General features: G+C 32.4%; 1 long non-coding RNA gene across 1 annotated transcript; it reads right to left on the bottom strand.

The window, feature by feature from the left end:
• Positions 1-2,125: 2,125 nt before the first annotated feature.
• On the bottom strand, positions 2,126-10,040 carry LOC143046304 (uncharacterized). The gene is made up of 4 exons (XR_012969119.1): positions 9,728-10,040; positions 5,935-6,091; positions 3,845-3,922; positions 2,126-2,525 (listed from the first exon to the last, which is right to left on the bottom strand). It is a non-coding gene; the product is annotated as an uncharacterized LOC143046304 (long non-coding RNA).
• Between the last annotated feature and the right edge of the window lie 15,644 nt (positions 10,041-25,684).

The following is a 25,684-nucleotide window of genomic DNA, read 5'->3' as shown; positions in this document are numbered from 1 at the left end:
AACCTTGTTCACTGATCCATGAAATGAGGTCAGGTCAAGTGAAAACCGTCTGACGGACATGAGGACCTTGCAAGGTACGCACATACCAAATATAATTATTCTATTACTTATAATAAGAGAGAATTCAACATTACAAAAACTCTGATCTTTTTTTTCAAGTGGTCACTGAACCATGAAAATGAGGTCAAGGACATTTGACATGTGACTGACGGAAACTTCGTAACATGAGGCATCTATATACAAAGTATGAAGCATCCAGGTCTTCCACCTTCTAAAATATTAAGCTTTAAAAAAGTTAGCTAACGCCGCCGCCCGATCACTATCCCTATGTCGAGCTTTCTGCAACTTGCAACAAAAGTTGCAGGCTCGACAAAAAAAAACATCCTGCTGCTCGAACATTGATTAAAATTTCATTCCAAATGCTGTATGCAAGAATAAAAATAATAAGGTGTAATGAAATACTTCAAATATGTACAATTGAATAAAATAGCACACAAATAAACTTTTATCAACAAAATTATGTAATGTCAAGCAAAAAATTATCAATATTGAATATGTACTTGGACAATTGAAGAAAATAATAAGTTTATATGCTTATAAATATATTTGGTGTATTGACTGTCTCCTGATTAGTTAAAATTTTTTAGTTTTATTTTCAATTTTTTTTGTTTACAAATTTTATGAAGTCAACATGTGCATGATGTGTGTACTTTGTTATTATTTATATAAATAAAATAAAAAAATTCTTTGAGCCTTATTTTTGATAGAAATTTATTTATAATGAATGGCAATAACTTATTTTGATTTTATTGAACCATAAAATTAATTTTCAACAATTTACATTTTACATAATCCTCTTCCCAGATTATCTAATGTGAAGATTCAAAAAGTTATCTCCCTTTGACCAAGCGATTATAAATAATGTGAAATCTTACAGGAAAAATCTTGACAGCAAATACAAGACACTGAAATGAGCCACACTCAAATTATTATTCAGCATTTAATTAATTAGAAAAGGCAACAGAAAGTTTAAGTAAAAAGAAATATGTGTAGCTTAACCAAACACATTAACATAATCTGATGTCACCGATATGCTGCATTTGTAAATAATTTTAATAAAAAATGCAAATGTTGAAATAAAAGAGCAGTAATTCATGTTTTTACTTTAAAAAATAATCAAATTCAATAAACCAAACCACTTCATTTTAAGCGTTCCCCCCTTAAACTGAAAACTGTCAACTATAATTCAAAAGTAAACATGAAGGTATTTTTATACCCCCGCTTTAAAAAAGGGGGGGTATACTGTTTTACCTCTGTCTGTCCGTCCGTCAGTCCGTCCATCAGTCCGTCCATCAGTCCGTCAGTCCGTCAGTCCGTCCGTCAGTCAGTCCGTCCCATGAAACTTTCGTCACATTTTTCTCAGGAACTACACATCCACCTTTTCTGTAATTTGGTATCAACATTTATATATGTCAGCCATACCGTGTGATGCGTTTTCAGATTCATCACTTGACAACTTCCTGTTTACCGAACACTTGTCTGATTTTACACATGATAGCCAAGTTGAAAATTTTCGTCACATTTTTCTCAGGAACTACAATTCAAGGATTTCTGAAATTTGGTTTCAGGATTTATATAAGTCAGCTATACCGTGTGATGCATTTTCAGATTCATCACTCGACAACTTCCTGTTTACCGAACACTTGTATGATTTTACACATGATAGCCAAGTTGAAAATTTTCGTCACATTTTTCTCAGGAACTACAATACAAGGATTTCTGAAATTTGGTTTCAGAATTTATATAAGTCAGCTATACCGTGTGATGCGTTTTCAGATTCATCACTCCACTACTTCCTGTTTACCGAACACTTGTATGATTTTACACATCATAACCAAGTTAAAAATTTTCGTCACATTTTTCTCAGGAACTACAATACAAGGATTTCTGAAATTTGGTTTCAGGATTTTTAGAAGTCAGCTATACCGTGTGATGCGTTTTCAGATTCATCACTCGACAACTTCCTGTTTACCGAACACTTGCATATTTTTACACTATTAATATTATCCACTTGCGGCGGGGGTATCATCAGTGAGCAGTAGCTCGCAGTTTCACTTGTTGTTCTTGCAAATTCCAAAAGTGTACCTTTGAATTGGTCCTTATTAAAATTTAAAGAAATTTTTATTGATATCTCTCAATTTTGTGTCATATGCCCTTAAGTAAAAATCCATGCAAGTTCTGTACATTTCTTGTGACAAGGCCTCTCTGATTTACTTGGACCTCAGCTCTTTGCCTTGTGCATTCAGCTGTCTCTGGTATTTACAGTCTAGTAAATGACTTTAGTTTATCCATGTAAGATTTAAAATCTTGTGACAGTCAAATCCCAGTTGTGATCAGGCGAGTTTATCTACAGAATCACGGTCCCAACTTGACATTAAATCAATTTGCATGGCCTTTCTAAGTTTGTCCTTTTCTGACACTGGCAGTTTCTTGGTTTAAAGGGCCTTAGCTCTATTTTGTAGCTTCTGTAATAAAGTAATAAAAAAAAATGTTTAATTCTATTAAATTGACAAGTGATATATATGTGACAAAAGCAATAATTTTCTGCATGCAATTATTCTATCTTAATGCAGTTGTAATCAAAATCATATATTTAAAAGATATTCTAATGAGTGACCCAAAAATATCTCGTGGAATAACTCTATAAAAAGAATAGCTAGAAGTTGTGATAAATTTTCTATTTTCAATGGACCATGAAATTGGGGTCAAACCATTAATTTATCCTTAGAAAGATCATAACATAAGGCACATGTATATTTATTTTTAAGTTGATTGGTCATTAACATCATTAACAACTATCCTGACCAAAAACTTTTACCAAAACTTGAACCTAAAGCAGAACAGATGAAAGAATAAACAAACAAAAGCATGGATCATTAAACATAAACCCCTTCTACTATTGTAGGCTGGCATAACAATTTATTACAACTATTACACATTGTGATTTATTTATCAACATCAAAAAAAATATTGATTTGTATCAGTTTAGTTTTTCAATTATATTTTAAAACTAACTCCTATCATTGTTTGGTCTTATTCACGGTGTAGAATATATACAACTTTTATAATTTGATGTGTGATCCCCTCAGGGGTTCAGGCTTATATTTTGGCAAGTGTTTGATGTGTCTATGGGCACTATGGAGGTCTAAAATTAGGTAGCACCCCATTTTTTCCCTAGGGAGATTGATATTGGAATAGCTCATTATTGAGTTTGTTGTCTTTATCAATTTCAATATAAATCACAATATCAGGTACAGCAATTTTTTTTCTTTTGACATATAAGAAGTATTTGTAAATAGTATTAAAATACAATCAGCTGTATACAATATAACCAAAACAAAAATCTGAGACTGGATTACTGCCCTTTTATCTATTTATTATTTGATCTATAAAATAATATTTAATCAATAGAAATGTGAAAATTTCAAACAAGATTTAAGTCAGTTATTGTTTGATTTGGCTAATTCTACTAAATACACAATTATTTTGATTTTTGTTGTTGTTTTTTTTTTTCCTGCAATTATTTTGTAACACTCTAATAAAAATGAGTATGAATTCAATCCTCCATGATTCTATTCATGCTATTTGTTAGATGTCTCTACTCTCATTGGCAACAACACTTCATCTCCTTATAAATTAATTTTTGCAGGCCTCAACTAACAGTATTTTCCATAAAATATATAAAACAATAAAAAGCTAGTACAATCATGACAATGAGTACTATTAATTTATCCCAAGACTTGGTTTGGTCATGTCAAATTAATGTAATCATCAAATAGCTTACTTCAAAATAGAACCAGCTGCTGTTTTACATGTCCAGACTAGATTGTTTATGCCTATAAGCATCACAAACAGCTGCTTACTGCAAAATAAAACATAAAAAGTTCCAAAAATAAATGTGTATTGCCAGGAGATAATTAGTTGAATTTAAACATTCATATTATATTTGTTAAACTTGGTCTAAGGAAAGGGTGTACAGGATTTCCAATACTCAATATATATATATATGTCTAGCGGGACGGCTGCAGTGCAGGCGATTTGGTGTCACGATATCACAGTAGCATGGGTTCGAATACCCGCGAGGGAAGAACCAAAAATTTGTGAAAGCAAATTTACATGTACAGATCTAACATTGTAAGGTTGATATTTAGACGAGTTGTATATACATGTATATATATACATGTATATAGCCCAGGTGGTCGTGTGGTCTAGTGGGACGGCTGCAGTGCAGGTGATTGGGTGTCACGATATCACAGTAGCATGGGTTCGAATCCCGGCGAGGGAAGAACCAAAAATTTGCGAAAGCAAATTTACAGATCTAACATTGTTGGGTTGATGTTTAGACTAGTTGTATATGGCAGATTCCATATAAGAAAGTGAAACAACTCCCATAAGCATGTTAGGCAAAAATCATACGCAATGAACTTCTGTTTTTGAATATATGCTTTACTAATAAAGATAAAGACAATTTGACCCAAAAAAAAAATTATGAGCATCATCCTTTTAAAATAAACGAAGCCATAAATGTTATGTTTCTGACATAAGATTTGACAGACTTTATTATTTCTGACATAAGATTTGACAGACTTTATTTTTTCATACATAAGATTTGACAGACTTTATTTTTTTCATACATAAGATTTGACAGACTTTATTTTTTTATACATAAGATTTGACAGACTTTATTTTTTCTGACATAAGATTAGACAGACAAATTGAGTTTCTGACATAAGATTTTGACAGACTTGATTCTGACATAAGATTTTTCATACATAAGATATTTTGACAGACAATATATATTTGTTTTTTTTGACTGACATTGGAAATCAAATCCTAGTTGAAAGTCATTTTTAAAACTCCTTGAAAATACTGCAGCCTAACATCTAACAAGATTTCACCTCAGGTCAAATTACTTAAATTGTTAGCACATTCAAATGTTTCAGACATAAGAAAACAAGTTAGACAGATCTTATGTAGGAAACATATAAGTTTAAATTATTGCTTGAATAAAGTTAAATAAATGAATCAACATGGGTTTTTTCTTATGCACAGCATGATTTACAGTTTTAACTGGCATATATTGGAACCAACAATGATTTTGAAAGCTTTTACAGCGATGTTCCTGACGTAAGATTTATTGACAGACACCGAGCTATAAAGCGAGATATTTGAAAGTGAAAAAAAATATATATCACAGATGTTTTTGACTAAAAAAAGTAACAGATTTGGGAACAGGGATGTTTGAATAACCTGACTACACTAGTAAATACCAGTATACAAGTGTCAACAAAAAGCATTGCAACACATAAACATTGTGTAAAAAAAATGGGAGTTAATTCTGTCAAAATTTTTGCATTTTTTCAACTTGTTTTTATCATTTCTACTTTAAACAGAAACAATCATATCCAAAAATTATTTTTATAATTTCATCTAACATCATTATTCATCAAAACATTCACAGATTATCTTTCAAATAACAGTAATTATTATTTTTATCTATTCATTCATTTTGACAGACATTTCCATTTCTTACATGGAATCTGCCATATATATACATATATATTTTACAATGTTTGGCTATTTGAAACATTATGATCACATGCATATACATGTATGTATATATTCTGACAGACATTTCAACATACATGTAATATACATAAGGTATATTTATAGATTTTAACAAGGCTTATAAGCTGATAATACTAAAAAGGCATATATGTACATGTAACTCTATCTTTTATCAAAGACAATGGCACGTCTCTATTTGAATTACATGACTTACAATGTACATTTATATCTTTTGAAAGATTTTTAAAATCATAAATTCAGAAAATGTAGACAAAATATATATATACAATATACAATGATATATACCTTTATATGTGAAGGAACATGGATGGCTGTTGTATTCCCTTATCTTTGAGCATCTGTTTCTGCTTGAAATCGATTCTCTGTAACAATTGGTGCAATTCTTCAATTTTTTCACTGTCATCAAGATTTCTGTTTGGGAATCCATCATCTTCTTTATTAGCTAAGTAAAATAAAAACTTTTTGAGAAAATGTAAATATTCAACATGATGTTCATACAAAATGATATTAAGTTTAAATTCTTTTATATAAATGCCTTTTAAACTTGAGTCGCTGAACTGTAGTAACATGTATATGTTACAGTAAATAGGTGAAATTAGGAATTACATGTAATTACTAAACACTTCAGTAAATACCTGTAATTACTAGCCAATTTAGTAATTACATGTATTTACTAGTTGTTTCAGTGATTACTGGTAATCACTGATTTTTTTTGTCATTTTTACAGCTATTTACTAACTTGATGTTTTTGTTTTAAAATTAAAAACATAATTCAAGATATCAAATAAGAAAGTAAAGGGGTAGGGATTTTAACGGCGCTAACTTAAGGATGTAGGAATATAATGCACATCCAAAGTGCATACTCTTTAGTGTTTGTGAATTGAAACTGGAAAATGGTTGTTTTATAGGTTTTGAAACTCCGTAAATATATGTATGCAAGACAATGATATCTATCCAAAATCAAACTAAAATCTCCATCATGCACTGTGGCTCAAAACTTTAAAAAAAAACTTTCTCCAAATATCCTGGATTTCTACCAAACTTCATGAACTTGGACAGAAGCTAAATGTTTGTGATCATAAAATAATATCCAAAAGTAAAGTTTGAAAAAAAAATCCTTTTTTTCGTATATCACTTATAAATGGACTAGTTTTGTCCCAGTTAACATTACATACACTCTGTAGTTAAAGTTTTTAAAACATTAGATTTTATAAACCATCCTGGATTTTTACCCAATTTTGACTGAAGCTTCTTACAGTACTAGTCAACAGATAGTATCTAGAGGAAAATTTTAATATTTTTTCCTCATTTTTGTTGAGCCTGCGATTAACAGCAAAAGTAACCGAGACTACATGTATTTGTTCTGCAAAAACCCTTACAATTTTAATAGCTTAATACATCGATAACCCATCTCCAGCTAGGGGTTGATTTGAAGGTCACATGAATACGTATTCAATGAGGTCCAAATATTCACTTGCAAGTGCACAACTCATCAACCTTGTTTCTCAGCTAATTTAACAAAATAAAACCAGAATGGCTGCTAACAGTGAATTATAATTTTACAATATCATTTTTATAAATGATTTAACAACAAAAAAAAGATATTTTTTTTATATATCTCGAAGCTAATGCACATAACAGTTCATTCCAGTTCTTAACCTGCATAACGTTATCTTATCTTTATAAGGTAATAAGTCTAAATATTCTTCATATTCAAAGAGTTCTTTAAAAAGTTAAGACATAATGCTTTGGGAGAATTTTCCATTTCTGATTACCATGTCTGCTGAAGTTGGTCAAAAATTATCTGTATTATAATGCTCAACTTAAACCATTTTGGATTAAAACTAAAGTTACTCTGATTTAACCAAATATTTGAAAGTCCATATTTATTCAAGATATTTTTTATACATATCAACCATTCAAAATTTTAAGTGTACTAACTGATCTTCTAGTTAGTATTACACAGCTAAAACAATGTTGTATTATGGTCAGGTGATCAAAAGTTATGGTTGTGGTTGTGTTAGCAGTCAGTAAATAGGTGTAAATATTCATTTTAAATTTAGTAATTACTGGTAATAACTGGGCCGTTTAAGGAATTACTTGTATTAACTAAGTGCATGAAGTGCATCGGGAATTACCTGTAATTCCTAAATTTTAGTAATTACATGTAATTCCTAATTTCACCTATTTACTGTAACATATATAAACAGCATGTAAAGGTTTGAAATGTTTCCAAAAAAATACTCAATAATCATAATATAAATGAAGGAAGTATGGTAACCTACATGTATGTATCATTTGTTTGGCTATAGTAATTGGATCAACATCAGTTGGTTTTTAGCGGATAGCATTTATTTTGGAAACATACCACATTGTTTACTTTAATCTAATTAATCTTCATATACAACATGTACAATGTACATATACATGTATCTTAGTTTTCTCGTTTGAATTGTTTTACATTGTCATATCGGGGCCTTTGTGGTATGGGCTATGCTCATTGTTGAAGGCTGTACAGTGACCTATAGTTGTTAATGTCTGTGTCATTTTGGTCTCTTGTGGACAGCTGTCTCATTGGCAATCATACCACATCTTCTTTTAATATATCATTAAGCATTTGAATCACAGGCACTTGTTTCTATCCATTGGAAGACCCACTATCAACGTATATTTTCGAGAAGGTACATGTATCATCGTGTAATGTGTTTTCGTACTAATAACAATTTTCACTGCTTACGGTTTTTACTGTTGAGTTTTTATTTAGGTGTTTACTTAGATTTAAAAAGCATGTCCTGTAGATTGATTTTAGGTATCTAGTTTTTTTGTCAATGATTTCTACGATTTTTTACTGTTTCCGATTACTTTGCGATTTTTGTATGTCAAAAAAACGGCGTCATATGTTTTCGTATGAAATAAAAATTGGATCAGTACACGGACAGGAAATGACTACAAAATCTGGAAATAAATTTTTTCTAAAGTCGTGGTTCTGGTGATCACTTGAATCATAAAAAAAGTTAATAAATACTTTTCAGTACTAAAAATTACTAGTAAATAGTGTAAGGTTGGTGTTTCGTGTGATGAAATTTTTAGATTTTGATTAATTTTCAGATTGGCACCTGGTTTGTACAAAATACATTATTTTTTCTAAAATAAAATGCAGTTTTCAAAATTTATGATTAAATATAAAAAGTTAAGACTGTTTTCATCTTCATGTATCAAGGATGTATAAAAAAAAATTGTCAATGAAATATTGAATAGTTGGATTTTGAACAACCATTTTATATAAGAACCCTGCTAATTTTAACTCGATGGTTTGTAATTAAAACGGCCAAAAAAACACATGACAGTCATATGTCTTGAAGATCCGGTGTCTGACTTGCAAAAAACATATCTGGACTTTATTTTAACCCTTCAGAATTTTTTTCCACAACTATTCTAGTGATGCGTATTTTTGACATTAAATAAAAATGGCTAAATAGGTCAGTTTTATTTAATTTGTTCTAACGTCTTTAAAAAGCGACGTTGAATATGTTTTAAATATATCAAGTTGTAGTGGTGTTGTTGTTCTAAATATAGAAACAGAAAAACATGCCACAATGTACGCGTATGCAGTCGAAACCGACGAAATGTGGTTGATACGAAAACATATGACATACGAAAACATATGACACGACGATACCCAAGTAATTTTTTCACCTCTCCGCTTAAAACCATTATTTCTGGTAAATATATACGTTAATAGTGGGTCTTCAAATGGATAGAAACAAGTGCCTGTGATTTGAATTTATACCAATATCAAGGGTACAACTGATATGTCACCTGGGTAAGTAAGGTACATGTACCTATAGAACAAGTCAATTATTCAATAATCTTAAAAACTATAGCACAGTTTGTTATTATTCCGTGACAATAAACAATAATTTGGTTTGCACGACACTTTGACCATGTCCCCTCCTTTTTAAATAAGGTTTTGGGAATAAAATATATTGGGCATGCATATCAGATTAATCATAAAAAGTAAATTGATTGTGTAAGGTTATGTAATATATAATGATCTATATTAAAGTAATGCGGTTACCAAATCGAAAATCATGTTGAATTTGAAGTGTGTTCTTCTTTTGGGATTTGAAAATCCCGCAACATGACGACTTAAACATTGCTATAATAGAAAACACTCGAGACAACCGAAAGGTGCACGGTCGCACTAAATACCAATAATATGTTATTAAGCCAAATAAAATAATGTATCCTAATTGATAGATTGATATGATGCGTATATAATATAATTGTTTAAAAGATGTGAATAACAGAATAAATGACAGACACATGATCTCCAGAAATTAACTAGTAAAGATAATAAAGTATTTTCCTGGTCTACTTTTTGGTCTTAACTTACACTGTTATTATAACACCATTACAAAAAAAAAACGCGGGACATGACCAGATAATAAATATAATTTTTCATACGTACAAATCAAGTTGATCGAGTTACCTGGACTCATAATATTCACATATTAGTATAACCCTTAATATATATTTCTCAAATTATTGCTTTAATAGTAAGCATAGGTACTTGGGTACAGGACATTTTTTTTACCCTACCCTTTTTTTTCCAAAATCTGTTATATTTTCGTTTGAAATCTCACTTTCGTATTATTTTTTTTTTTCGCGTCTGTCTGTACGTGTCATTAGAACATTAATACACTACAAATTACTTGGTTTTGCTATTTACTATCAATTCCAAGTTTACTATCCACAGCGGTCACGGATATATTACTAAAGAGAGTGAATTTTAAAATAGAAAACGAAAAAATAACGGATATTGAAAAAAAGGGGGAGGGTAAAAAAAATGGTGACATCCCATTAGTCTGACAACCATTATTCGGACAGCCCAATACTCCGACAACATGTACTATTCTGACAGCCCATTATTACGACAACCCATTACTCCGACAGCTCATTATTCCGACAATATGCGTTTTTCTTAGTGTATGGATAAATTTTCTCTAAAAAAAAAACCAACTCCGCTCTCTGATATTTGTGGTTGTCCGTTTTGATTCCAATTATTTTTTGCATGCGGACATTAATTTTGTCTCAGTATATTGGAGTTGATACACATGATTATAGCAACTGCTCAGTCCTTAACCTCGCCCCTCTTTCGTTTTGCGTGTCTAGTTACTTTATTTATCTTTATATTTCGTTGTTTGTGTGTCTACTATCAGTCTGTGCTGTTCTAGCTCGCTATTTCTTGCATGTGTGTCTTGATCTACCTTCTTTTCACTAGATCTTCGAATCCCCCTTTTCGCGTATCAGGGGAGTGAGGTTCCCCCACTATGAACTACATAAATAAATAATACATCGGAGTTGGAAAACACTACCCGCCCTCTTTGGTCGCAACACTTTCTCTCCTTGTATCACTCATCTGAGTTTTATTTAAATTTATTTTGTTGCAGAAATAATGGGATAAAATAGCGTCAGACAAAATTAGAAAAACAAACGGAGACAAACACGTACCCAGAACCTAAAAAATAAGAAGACAAATAGGACGAAATATGTGCTCAGAAAAGATGAGCAATTCCAATCATGATCAATCATGAATACGGTATCATGTTCGGGAATGAGAATCCACGAAATACGGAGACAGTACATGTAGCACTTCTAATAGCGATCGTTCAGACATAATCCGAGAGATGACACTCAATATTTTGTTGGGAGACCGATTTTGTATCCTAAGATTATTTTAAATTCTAGAAAGATATGCCTCTTTTTTAATGATTGGTGGAGATGCAGGACTGCATGATGATTTACAACAAAACTTATTACGAAAAACAAATATGACGGACATGAATATTTCGGCAATTTCTATCTAAATATGCATAAGGAAAAGTGATATCGGGTCAGTGACTGTATATGTCATAGAAATATACAGTCAACGCATTTTGACTGCTCAAGTAGAACGAGTGCAGAATAAAAGACAATAACAAACTAGTAGAATAAGACAATGTGTGACAGTCTTGTCCTTGTGTCTTTGTCAAATTGTTTAATTGTAAAAACTTAGTAATATGTGTTTTGTGGGAAACTTATTTTTCATTTAAAAATTGGTTTCAAGAAGAAACATATTTAGATATCATTGATTTTAAGAAAGGTAATTTATATGTTAATTCAAAATCGGTGCTCTTCCATTACATGAAGAATTGAAAATGCTAAATACTCAAAAAATCGTATTGTACAGCTGATAAAGTTTAGGATGAGCGTCATTTTTCAATCGAATGCTCACTTCATTATAATTTGAGGGAGGAATTCTTTCGCCATATTTCTAGCACATATCAGAACTTTAAAACGTTAGACAATTATGATTAATTTCGAAGTGAACACAAGAAAACTTTACTATTATGGAGAAAAAAATGAGGATCATATCGTTAGTTCTTTTGAATAATGTAGTACATGTCTGGATACTGACTGTTAATTGATATTAATACGTATTTTTTTTTTATATTTTGTCTTAGCTCCGATTGTGACTGAGGCTTATAGTGCTATAAATATAATTATATCATATTAGTATTGTAATGTCTTAATGTTGACACAATCATTATACTGACCGCCGCTTCGAAAAAGTGGGGGTATACTGTTTTATCTCTGTCTGTCCGTCCGTCCAACCGTCCATCCGTCAGTTCGCCGCCCGTCCCATAACTATTTTCGTTGCATCTTTTTCATGAACTACATTACAAGGATTTCTGAAAGGTTTATTGAAGTCAGTTATATCGTGTGATGCTTTTTCAAACTCATTACTCATTACATGACAGCCAAGTTGAAAACTTTTGTCACATTTTTCTCAGGTACTACAATACCATGATTTCTGATATTTAACTTCAAGGTTTATATAAGTCAGTTATACTGTGTAATGCTTTTTCAGATTCACAACTCAAAAACTTTCTATCTACCGAAATATTTGGGCAGGGTATCATCAGTAGCTCGCGCCATCAATGCTTGTTGTTGATTTACATAGATCCTTTAATTTGGAAAATAAAATATTATTTTCTGTTTTATTCTATATACATATTTCGAATTGAGAATTAACATTGAAAGTATACGAACTACCTTAGCCTTGTATTATATATACGGAGTTATTTCTTAAAATATGTTATTACAAATATAAACGTAATAATACAGACAGACACATTTTATTTTACCCTGATATCCTGATACTTGACTTGATAAGTGTCGGAATTATAGGTTGTCGGAGTATTGGGCTGTCGGAGCAATGTGTTGTCGGACTATTGGGTTGTCAGACTAATTGGTTGTCGGACCAATAGGCTGTCGGATTAATGGGCTGTCGGAATAATGGCGTGTTACCAAAAAAAACAAAGTTCCGATGATAGTAAGACCCTTATTACTATACACATCCTTGATTCATGACAGTGATATATGCATTATAAACTGTATACAGAAATATACAAGATATTGACTTCTAAATTAACTTAATGTTACCTCAGTTACTGACTCCATGTTGACATTATTGTGTAATGTTGGTGTTAAATGAGATAAGTGTTGAAATTTTTCGTCGAATAACTGAATTTGGTGTGTCGATGTCTTCTGATCCTCCACATGCCCCTGGCAAATCCAGAGGCGCTAACCGGGCATTCTTTTGCATCTGACCGAGAAGACTTTCAGAAGGACTGTATAGACGAATCTTTAATTGTTTTAGAACCTTCATCAGACCCGAGTCTTGCATGGAGATGGACACTGATAGACTTAAGTACTGGTACATTGTATTAACGATTTCACTACGAGGAATATCATCATCTTCAGAATGTGAGAGACAAGCAAATCCGCCAGACGACATAGTCAATGATGCAAATAATATTCTTGTAGACTTGTAGCAAGACTGGTATATATATATATAAGCAGACTGGTGGACGTGTAGGACATGAAGGCAAACTGTTAGAAACGTAATCTGGCGGGTAAACATGTATATCGACTTGTAAACACGGAGACAGACTGACGGACACATAGAGACCGCGGTTAAAACGTAGTGACTTGTGGACATAGCCAGACTGTTGAAAATCATATGGACAGACTAGGGGTCTATAAGAAAGACTTGTGAAAGTAAAAACAGACTAGTGGATGATTGAAAAACTGGTGAACATGTAGACAGACTTGTGCAAATGTAAATTGACAGAAAATATTTGTCAGCCTAAAAATCTAATTCTAACTCTATTGGGTTTGATTTTCAGACTTACATGTATATGAATACGAAATCTATATTCTTTGGGGGGGGGGGGGGGGTTATGTTGTAGGGCAAGCTAGGGTAACAGTTATCAAAGCCCCCCCCCTTTTTTCAAATAAACGAATTTTTTTTATTAATCTTCATTTTGTCGGATTAGAAATGTTCTATGATCTCATCTATGATTTAAGTATAAACTAAAGGACCCTTTTTTACTTGGTTGTGCTATAATGGATTTAGTATTACCATTTTTTTCAGTTAAGAACAAAAATGAAAATAATGGATTATTTAAGGTTCTCTCATTAAAATATTCAACATAATGATTCTTTATTTGCAAAACAAACAAAAAACAATTTTGATTATGGCAAATACATAGACTAAACAAACATAATGAAAAATTGTAAGGTTAAATTAACTGTAATATTTATTTCCAAAACAAATTCAACATCATGTCAGCTCATCGGGTCAATTTAATTAGCCGGATATCGTTGCCTTTATATATATATACCAATTATTTCACACCACATTTTACACTAGTTTAACAAATAATTCATACTTTTTATACTGATTCAGAAGCGTTGTCTATGTGGTTTATTTATTATAAAAGTTGTAGGTCACTGGGTCATTATCAAACACTACAGGAAATTAAACAATGTATAAATTTGTCTTTGGTATACACGTCTATATACTATACTGACTAATATAAGTTCAGCAGCGCATATTTTAATATATTTCAACAAATAAACAATACATATTGTCTGTGTGTTACAAGTATGCAAGTGATCTAATTATTACAGGAAATAAATGGAACCATAATGCGTGATTTTCTTTACTTGAAAATGGAAAAACTTGACAGAAATTAAGATAGATTTGACTTGAATGTATCTGTTGTTTTACCTTTTTTGTACAGCAGTATATTTTGAATTTGTTAATAGTATAGAATTTTTTATTAATCTAATCAAGAACCCATAAAGGGCATCATTTTACAACACAATATGTTAGTATACTAGTATATATAATGCGACGTAGGTAAAGATTTTTCTTTATAAAATATTATCATTTCCAATTTTGATGAAAACACATTATGTGGTCAAGAGGATAGCGTTTAAAAACTAAAAAAATGCTTGCACTTCGCCATTTTTTAAGTTAAATGGTCAGTTTCATTTGGCCTTATTAACATTTTTTAGTCGAGCGTCAATGATGAGTCTTTTGTAGACGAAATACCCGTCTGTCGTGAATGTAAAATTTCAATCCTGGTATTTATGATGAGTTTATTTACCATATTTACAAATATCTTTCTATTAAATATACCAACCGAGCTATACACTAGCTGTTGGCGCTTTTAATCTTGGTTGCAGTATTGAAAATAAATTGTAAAAATGAAACAATGTTACTTTTCTTAAAAGAGGATTTACGTATTCAGCTTCTTTTTTTAGAGTGAATGGCAATATATATTTTTTTTAAACAAATACATGACAGGGTGCTGCCTGAACTAAAGTGAGGGATATCTCCAGTCAGTTATTCCCTTTATGGTATATAATCAATAAAAAAAATCCCACAAACGGGGGACCCGGACCCGGGCCCGCCCCCCCCCCCCCCAAAAAAAAAATGGATCCGCCTATACCAACCGAGCTATACACTAGCTGTTGGCGATTTTAATCTTGGTGTTATTTAACATTTGCAGCTATTGAGAATAAATTGTAAAAATGAAACAATATTACTTTTCTTAAAAGAGGATTTACGTATTCAGCTTCGTTTTTAGAGTGAATGGCAATATATATATATATATATTTTTATATATTTTTTAACAAATACAGGACATGGTGCTGCCTGACCTAAAGTGGGAGGTCTCTCAAGTCAGTGAATCCTTATATAGTATATAATCAATAAAAAAAATCCCACGAAAGGGGGACCCCCCCCCCCAACTGGATCCGCCTATACCAACCGAGCTAAACACTTGCTGTCGGCGCTTTTAATCTTAAGCTATTGAAAATAAATTGTAAAAATGAAACAATATAATTTTTCTTAAAAGAGGGTTTAAGTATTTAGCTTCGTTTTTAGAGTGAATGGCAATATATTTTTTTTCTTTTAACAAATACATGACAGGGTGCTGACTGACCTAAGGTGGGTGGGGGTCTTTCAAGTCAGTGATTCCCTATATAGTATATAATCACTAAAAAAAATCCCACGAGAGGGGGACACGCCCCCCCCCCCCTTCCCACTGGATCCGCCTATACCAACCGAACTATACACTAGCTGTTGGTGCTTTTAATCTTGGTGTTATTTAACATTTGCAGCTATTGAGAATAAGTAAAAGAGACAACGACTCGAAAACAAGCAGACGATAGACGAAGGCAATTGGGTCTTCAACGCGGCGAGAATTCCACGCAAAATACGGATATAACAGAAAATGTTCTATAATTGCCGATCCGACACATGTATTGTAACTATCCATGCACCCATCGATTCAATCGAAAAACTCGACGTACGACCTTCGACAATAAACCAACACCTGCGAAATGTATATACGTAACAATTTATAAAATGTCCCGATGTGACAAAATGTGAAACAATAGCCTAGAGTATTTAAAAACAAGAACAAAACAAAAAACAAAATTTGATAGAAAGCAACCATTGCATCCCTGAAAAATAACTTTCAATTCAGAAACTCAAATGTATTACGATCTTAGAAATCTTAGAATTCATGGCTATAAGGCTGAAGAGAAATGTTTAAGCAAACTGAGCACTATGAGGTTTTGATTTTTTATAAGTATCAACTGCAATTTCAAGCTTATTTTATGACCTCACTTTCATCGAAGGGTATATTAATTTATCGCCTACAGGTTCGTTCGTCTACCCGTTCGTCTGTTCGTCAAGCTATAGATTGGTTTGTCTGGCTATCACCTCGTACAGTTTTTGAGTTGCAACTGAAAAATTTAAGTCAAATATCCTCAAAATTCAAGGTAGTTGGATACATTTTATTATAAAATGCAGAGAGAGATCATCGTTTGTCCTGCTTCCTCTTCCGACATTTTTTTAACTATAAATTTATAGTTTTAATTAATATTTCAGAGGTTGTCTGAACATACAATTGAGATGTTCATGCATGTATTCCTATATATGCATCTTGATTTTTGTCAAATATTCTTAAATGCCAGGAAGTTGAACCTTAACAATTATGTATATAACCAGCATCTATAGAGCTACTCCTACATTTTTTTAAGCAAAGACCTTGATATCTTGTAGGATGCAGAGGCGTATCAAAGGAATGCGGTAGCAGGTGGGCCTCCCCCTTTTTTTGTGTTATTGATTATAAAGAGAAGCACTGAAACATTACTGGCACAGGCCCCCTTTTCGGCAGTACTGAGACCCACTTTTGAAAATTTCTAGTTCCGCAACTGGGATGTTTATACGCATAATAGTGATGTGCAAGTCCATATTTAGTCTTAGATACATGATTTGTTTTATTAGTTGTTGGTGGCCTTGAACTAGCTGTCAGTTAACTGCGAGTACTTTGAGATATGTTCCTATAGTGTCTTTTTGTTGGGGATGAACAAGTACCCGGCCACGTCCACTTGTAGTTTTGTCATCTGATGAGTTAAGCCATTTTCAAACGATTTTAATAGTTCGTTCTTATGTTGTACTGTTATACTATTGTCCCATGTTAAGTGCATGGGGTTGGGATCCCGCTAACAGGTTTAACCCCGCCACATAATATAAGAATGTGCCTGTCCCAAGTCAGGAGCCTGTAATTCAGTGGTTGTCGTTTGTTTATGTGTTACATACTAGTATTTTTTTTTCGTTCAATGTTTTATATAAATAGGGCCGTTAGTTTTCTCTTTTGAATGGTTTTACATTGTCATTTCGTGGCCTTGTATAGCTGACTATGCGGTATTGGCCTATCTTATTGTTGAAGCCCGTAGGGTAACCTATAATTATTAATTTCTGTGTCATTTTGGTCTCTAGTGGAGAGTTGTCTCGTTGGCATTCATACCACATCTTCTTTTATATATATATAGGATATTTTTTTCAAATATACATTCATATACATTATAACTAATAATTGGACTAAATCAACTATGGCTGGGGTATTTAAACGTGTCTTATAGACACACATAATTTACGTTTTACTTCTGTATTGCTTTTTGCTAAATGAAATGTATGCAAACCTATGTTGTTTTATGCAGTGGTGTCACAAGAGGGATGGGGAGGGATCTTCTGCATGCATATGTAGTTCCTAAAATTTTATACTATATTCATTTAAATCTGAATTACCCGGCATAGTTTTCTCGTTTGAATTGTTTTACATTGTCTTATCGGGGCCTTTTATAGCCGACTATGCGGTATGGGCTTTGCTCATTGTCGAAGGCCGTACGGTGACCTATAGTTGTTAATATTTGTGTCATTTTGGTCTTTTGTGGATAGTTGTCTCATTGGTAATTATACCTTATCACCTTTTTTATGTAGTCTTTCTAAAACATTCGATGAACATCTTTTCATTTTCGCCAATACATTATTTTTTTTCATTCGCCCAAATTTTAGATACATGGCGTAAACACACACTAGTTAATTAATAAAAAAAAACACACTTCTTTCTGCTATTTGCACCCGCCTTGTTCGCCATGGGACATGAATGTGTGATAATCATATATAGGCGGTATGATATAACTTATAATTTTTTGTGAACGGGATGACGATCGGAATTCATTTTTGTTAACTTCGGAAATTAGTACATACATGTACATGTAAAAAAAAAAGTTCTTATTAATAATCGTGTCAAAAATATCGCTCTAATATATATTTTGACAACCTGGCAGTCAGCACTGTTCTTCTTTATAATTCTTAAATGTATCACCCTGCGCGACATGCGTTGCGGTAGAAATAAAACTTTTTCATGGGCGTCCGAACGTGTCCGTGTTTCTGTCCAGCCACCTCTCATGTAAAATTCTTTGTCAATTGTGAATCAAACTTATATCAGAGATGAATCGTCACAAATGGCTCGGACCAGTATTGAATTTCAACATTTTTTAAAATATTCGATCTCTCTTTTGCACCGATTATTATTACTATTATCATCATTATTGATCATTATTATTACAAACCTCTACTGTTCGCTATTTATATACACATGTTATAAATTGTCATAATAATTGTTGTTCCTTGCAAATAGGCTGCTGTCGTTTTCATCTGGCGCAGAAATAACTGGTTTGTGTGTGTGTGTGTGGGGGGGGGGGGTCCAGTCTGTTGGGCTAGTAGAGAGAAAACTCAAGTGAAATTGGTAAATGGCTATCGCAGTTTTGCGGTGACCATTCCTTCCCCCATGAAATCGAGGATTGCTTCACGTTTGACATTATATCTGACGCTCGAAGCCGTCATCCATTCATTCTAAGATGTTGTACTTGTATATGCTGAACTTCAAGTTAGCCATCTCATTGCTGGTCGGCTGCACGCGTTGAAAACTGTAAGAATAACGGTGCAGTTTTTCATGGATGTAAACAGAGTGCTTTTATCTTAATTTTACTGGTATGTTTTTAAACAGTTATACCATTGGCATTGTCCCACGTTAGGGCGATGGTTGGGATCCCGCTAACATGTTTAACCCCGAAACATTATGTCGGTAATGTGCCTGTCCCAAGTCAGGAGCTTGTTATTCAATGGTTGTCGTTTGTATATGTGTTTCATATTTGTTTTTCGTTCATTTATTGTACAAAAATTAAGCCGTTCGTTTTCTCGTTTGAATTTTTTTTACATCGTCAGATAGGGACCTTTTTTAAGCTGATTATGAGGTATCGACTTTGCTCATTGTCGAAGGCCAAATGGTGACCCATAGTTGTTAATTTCTGTGTCATTTTTGTCTTTTGTGGGGAGTTGTTTCATTGGCAACCATACCACATCTAAATTCTTTTTTATAATCCTGCTCGGAAGCCTACTTTCACCTCCTCTTGAGTATGTTACAACAGTTATATACATGTTATGATTGACAATTTATAACTTATGTACTGGCTAACGGAAGAGATTTATAATGATCAAAACGACCCTGTAAGTAACATGTACACAAACAACGCAAATGAAACACAAATTCGGCAAAAAAGAAATAAAAAAAAATCAGCGAAAAAGAAATTCAGATCAGACCTGTGCAAATGATGAGTAATCAATGATAGCGTTAAATTAGAATTTGAATGTTATGGTCCCATATCATGGTTTAAAAGAATTAGGGACCAAAAACTGGCCATAATAAGCAAAACAACGTTTTTCTGGTTTCCGGACAATAACTTGTGTAAAAGTGTATTGATATCTATAAAATTATACTACAAATATTTGCACAAGGGAGGGAGGGTTGGGTTTTATTTTGTTGGTTATAGCTCAAACCGTTCAGGAGTAAAGTGCAAACAAGAATGTAAACACAATACACGGATGCCCAACTCGCACTATCATTATCTATTTTCAGTAGATAGTGAAATTGGGGCCAAAACTCTAATTTGGCATTAAAATTAGAAATATCATAGTATAGGGAAAATGTGTACTTAGTTTCGAGTTGATTGGACTTCAACTTTATAAAAACTACCTTGACCAAAAACTTTAACCTAAAGCGGGACAGACGGACGACGAACAGACGAATGGACGCACAAAGCAGAAAACATAATGCCCCTCTGCTAGCGTTGGTGAAGAATACAAATGGGTATTTTTAATGATTTTCGGAATATCAGTATACTAGTAATAATATCTATAATTTAAAGCACAAGATTCATAAGACCCAGAGGCCCCCTCCCCATTTTTGTGGGAACAAAATGGTTGATTGTATAGGGAATCACTGAATCATGAATGGAGCGCCCCCTTTTAGGTCAGTCGACGGGCCCCTCCTTATGAAAAATTATGCATGGATCCGCCACTGAGGTTTCATTCCACAAAAGAAAGGTTGGGTCGATTTAGGGGTTAAGGATATATTGCTTAAAATTGTTATAATAATAGAGGCCAAAACAAGACTTTTTGAATACTTTGTAAAACCTAGATAGTTATTAATCAAAGAAACAAAAACCCTTTACTTCTCCGAAATCATTCCAACTGAAAATGTCAGTTTAGTTGTATACATACAGATGAACGCGTTACGGACATAATTTTGCATTTACTAATCAATACTTGTTGAGTTGTACAATTCATATTTCACTAACTGTTTTTCAATTTTCACTGAAGTTATATAAATATAATAATATATATGTTCGTGTTCCTAAATTCATGTCTTTAATGTGTAAAGATGTTTAGTAACTTTTTATCACAGTAGTATTGTCAGTTAAAATATTTTGGTTAATCTTTGGTGATGTATTTTTTTCCCTTAAGTTAAAGGTATATAGAGTAATGATCTCTTTTTAAAATGCATCAATATACTTTTCTATTGAACCGTCTAAAATATATTAGACGGTTCAATAAGTTGTCTGCCCTTGAATTAAAAGCGGCAATGAAATTTTAGTAGAGAAAAATGCTGCCTACTTCCACGTTTCCCGACAGCATAACATCATGAAAATTAGTTAAAGTATTAGTAATTATATGAACTAATTCAATGTAAGTGTATCGCTTGAACTTTTTATTGATAATCCTGCATATCTAGTAATATTCAACTGTGCAAAGCGTGTATCGCACATAAACAAAATGGCGGACAATGAAATAACAATTGAATCCGTTATCAAAACAATTGAAAAGTCCAACGACCTTAATCTGGATAGCATTTTCTCAGAATATCCTCCAGAATGTATACCTACAAAGTTAAAAACGCCAGCAGGCGATAAGGCCAAACGAGCTAAATATGAGTCGATAGACATTAATCTATATGAGGACAAGGCAAACATGGTTGCCTTTCGTGTGAAAGTTGATCGCATTCTCTTGTGGATCAAAACTCTTCATGTATGGTATTATGATCATCTTGGTAACTCCGCCGAACATGATATAAGGTGGTTTGATGATCCAGCAGATTGGAATAAGACTGCAGGAGGCAATAAAGCCATATGTATTGAAATTTTAGCGAAGCATCCGCATGATACAGATACCCCCCTTTTATACAAAGTTACATTTTTTATTAGCACTGGGGTCATCCAGATACAGGGTAATGCCAAAGACAAATTTGTCAAACGGGATTTTCCCATCTTGATAGCACTAATTAAGAAAATTAAAGAGTTCAATGGTGAACAAGTTATTCAACACAATACACCTACAAGTAGCCCTGTAAAAGAGGCCAATGAGGAGGACACTTTAGGCAAACTTGATGATGATCAAACATGTGAAAAACAGTTATTTGAAAACAAAAGTGATGTAAACAATAACAATGAATCAAAATCAAGCAACCAAAGTAATGAATGGTCCGTAACACAATTTAGACCTGAAAAAATGTTAGAGAGGATGGAAAACTTTTTCGTACTCGCTCTAGATAAGATATGTACGAAACAATCTGAACTTTTTTCAGCCAAAATGAAAACAATGGAGGATTCATATATCAATCACATGAAAGAAAATGATAACAAAATTGCAAAAGTACTTGAAAGTGTTACCAAAATTCAAAGTGCCAAATCTGATTCTACAAATGCATGTGATCAGAAAATTTTCAACAAATTAAATACACTTGAACATGAGAATTCTGATTTGAAGATGTCATTGCAACAGGTTAAACACACAACAGAATTGGACAAGTTTCAGTTGCAGTCAAAACTTGATCAGCAAACATCTCAGTCTGAGCTTCAAAAGGTGAACCATAACAAATCACAAAAGCAATTAGAGTTTGAAATTAATAAATTAGAAAATACAGTACATGAGAAAGATGATAAACTTAAAACTTTAGTAAGCTCATGCAATGAACTGAAATCTAAATTAGAAGAAAAAGATGAAGAGCTATACAGTCTTAAACAACATGCATGTAGAGATGATGGTGCTGCACAGTTTCAGGATGTGCCACCAAGAAATAGAAGATCCGCTCAAAATAATACAGACAAGCCACACGTTATATTAATTGGAACGTCAAATACTGAAAGAATTGATGTATCTAAATTGTCATCAAAGTTTACAATGGAGAAACGAATTGCGTATACATTACCTGATACCGAAGTAAGTTTGCGTGAAATTGAGCATGCTCCTGATATAATTGTGTTTCACTCCTTAACAAATGAGCTACGTGAAAAAAGTGCAGAAAGTTGTGTTAGCAAAATGAAAGAAATTGTGTCTTTAGCAGGTGAATTATATCCATCTTCAAAAGTTATCATATCTACACCAACACCTAGAGCTGACAACGAAAGCTTCAATATGAAAGGCCAGTTGATAAGTGTTTTATTGAAGCAGGAATACTTTGATACCGAACAAGTATATCTGTGTGATCACAGTAATTTAGCAAATAAAGGCAGAGCAGTGCCTAGATTTCTCTGTGAAAATGATAAATATCACCTTTCAGATGAAGGTGTAAATGTGTTTGCAGCAAATATTCGAGATATAGTTGATGAAGCTCTTGATTTACCTAAACGTAGACCATTCTATAATAGCCATGTTAATCTGAATAATGGATCAAGAGGTGGATATCGTGGACGTGGTGGATATCGTGGACGTGGTGGATATCGTAGTCGTGGTGGATATCGTGGTCGCGGTCATAACAATTATAACAATTATCAAAGTCGGGGTCGTGGATATGGGTAGCCTTAATATCCTGATATTGAACAATCTTAACTATCTTATTAAAGAAGATAAAGTTGCTAGTCATAATTAAGTTTTGTTTAATACATATTGTAAGCAATTGTAGTTAGATTTTGTTTTGCTTTCTGTCTTGTATAAACTTAAATTGTCATTTATAATTATATAGGACAAGAAAAGGTTAACCCATTTTTACCTTTCCTCAGTTAGAGGATTTAGTTATTTCATAAGAGGGAAAAGAGTTTTATTACTTTACAAGGATTTCATATTCATATTACATTGTACCTGCCCAAAAGCTAACTATCTATCTAAAAAAAAAATATTGTACAACTTAGAAGTGGTCATCAGAGGGAAATTAAAAAAAAAAAAAAAAATTTGATTAAAGAGCAATTATGACCAGTCAAAAGAAAAATAATTTTTTCCACAACATAACATTTTGTGTTTGGAATATAGGTGGGCTTATTTCAAAACACCATGATAAAATAACAGACCCCCTTTTTCTTCAAGAGATAAGAAATTATGATGTTGTACTATTAACTGAGACCCATGTAGGTTATAACACTACAGTCAATATTGAGGGTTTTAACTATTACCCTATTTGTAGACCACAATCAACTAATTCTAGATACTATGGGGGCCTAGGTATTTTGGTAAAATATGAAGTTCGCAAGGGCATCAAGATTTTAACAAATACATGTAAAGATTATCAATGGTTGCAATTCGATAAACATTATTTTAATCTAAATACAGATATATTTCTATGTTTAGCATATATTATACCTGCAACCTCATTTTATGTTGACCAATCAGAAGACGACACACTTGAAAACATAGAAAAAGATATTATTAAATTTAGTCAACAAGGTAGTATTATATTGTGTGGGGACTTAAATGCAAGGACAGGGTCAGAGCCAGATTTTATAATTAATGATGTTAATGATACGCATATACCAATGTATGATAATTATAGTTGTGATGTTATTCAAGAAAAAAGATGTAGTTATGATATGAAAGTAGATTCAAGAGGTAAACAACTTCTGGACTTGTGTATTGCGTCCAAATTACGTATTTTAAATGGGAGAATGTGGGGCGATTCTTATGGTAAATACACTTGTATGAAAGCAGTGGGTAGTAGTGTGGTTGACTATGTTATCGTGTCAGAAGACTTGATTGCAGACACTTTATTTTTTCATGTTGCTGATTTTTTATCAACTCTGTCAGACTGTCACTGTAAACTAACATTTGGCATGTTAGCTAGTTATTCACATAAAAATAATGAGCAAGACATTACTAGTTTATTTCCAGGAAAATATATATGGTCAGAAACTTCTACACAAAAACTTCAAGATACTTTATGCCAGCCAAATATTAAAAACAGTATTAAAAAATTTTTAGACTCAAAAATTAATCTTTCAGAGGACTATATTGAACAAGCGGCTAATGAATGTTTTAATATAATAGATAACGCTGCTAGTAAATGTTTAATATTTCGTAAAACAAAATTAAAAGGTGTACGTAAACATAAAAATAAAAAATGGTTTGACATAGACCTAGTACAAAAACGTAAAAGTCTTATTTCTAAAGGTAAGCTATTATCAAAATTCCCGTGGGACCCAATTATAAAAGGGTCTTACTATAAATGTTATAGAGAGTATAATAAGCTACGTAAATATAAAGAAAGGAAATTTAAACAAAACATTCTTGACAGTCTGGATAATCTAAGGGATAATAATCCAAAGAGTTATTGGAATCTCATTAAAGAATTAAAAGAAGACAATTCGGATGGTCCAGAAAATTCTATTCAAAGTAATGTCTGGTTTTCATATTTTCAATCTTTAAATTTTAACTCTGACAAATTTAAAGACAGATTAGAGGAAATTAGTAAAAAAGTAAAAAATTTAGAAAAAAATTCAACTTTCTGTGAACTAGATTACAAAATAACCCTAAAAGAAATTTTAGATGCTATAAATAAACTAAAGAATAATAAAGCTGCAGGATTGGATGGTATTCCAAATGAGATATTAAAAGCTGGGGGAAGTATATTTGCACCTGTTTTGCAGAAACTTTTTAATTTAGTATTCTGCTCTGGAAAATACCCTCACAAATGGGCATTATCTTATTTATGTCCAATTTTTAAAGCAGGGAGTCCTA

Source organism: Mytilus galloprovincialis, chromosome 9 (genome assembly GCF_965363235.1).
Source record: "Mytilus galloprovincialis chromosome 9, xbMytGall1.hap1.1, whole genome shotgun sequence".
Classification (NCBI taxonomy): Eukaryota; Metazoa; Mollusca; class Bivalvia; order Mytilida; family Mytilidae; genus Mytilus; species Mytilus galloprovincialis.
Note: the sequence above shows the minus strand (reverse complement) of the source record. Positions and strands in the feature narration are given on the sequence as shown.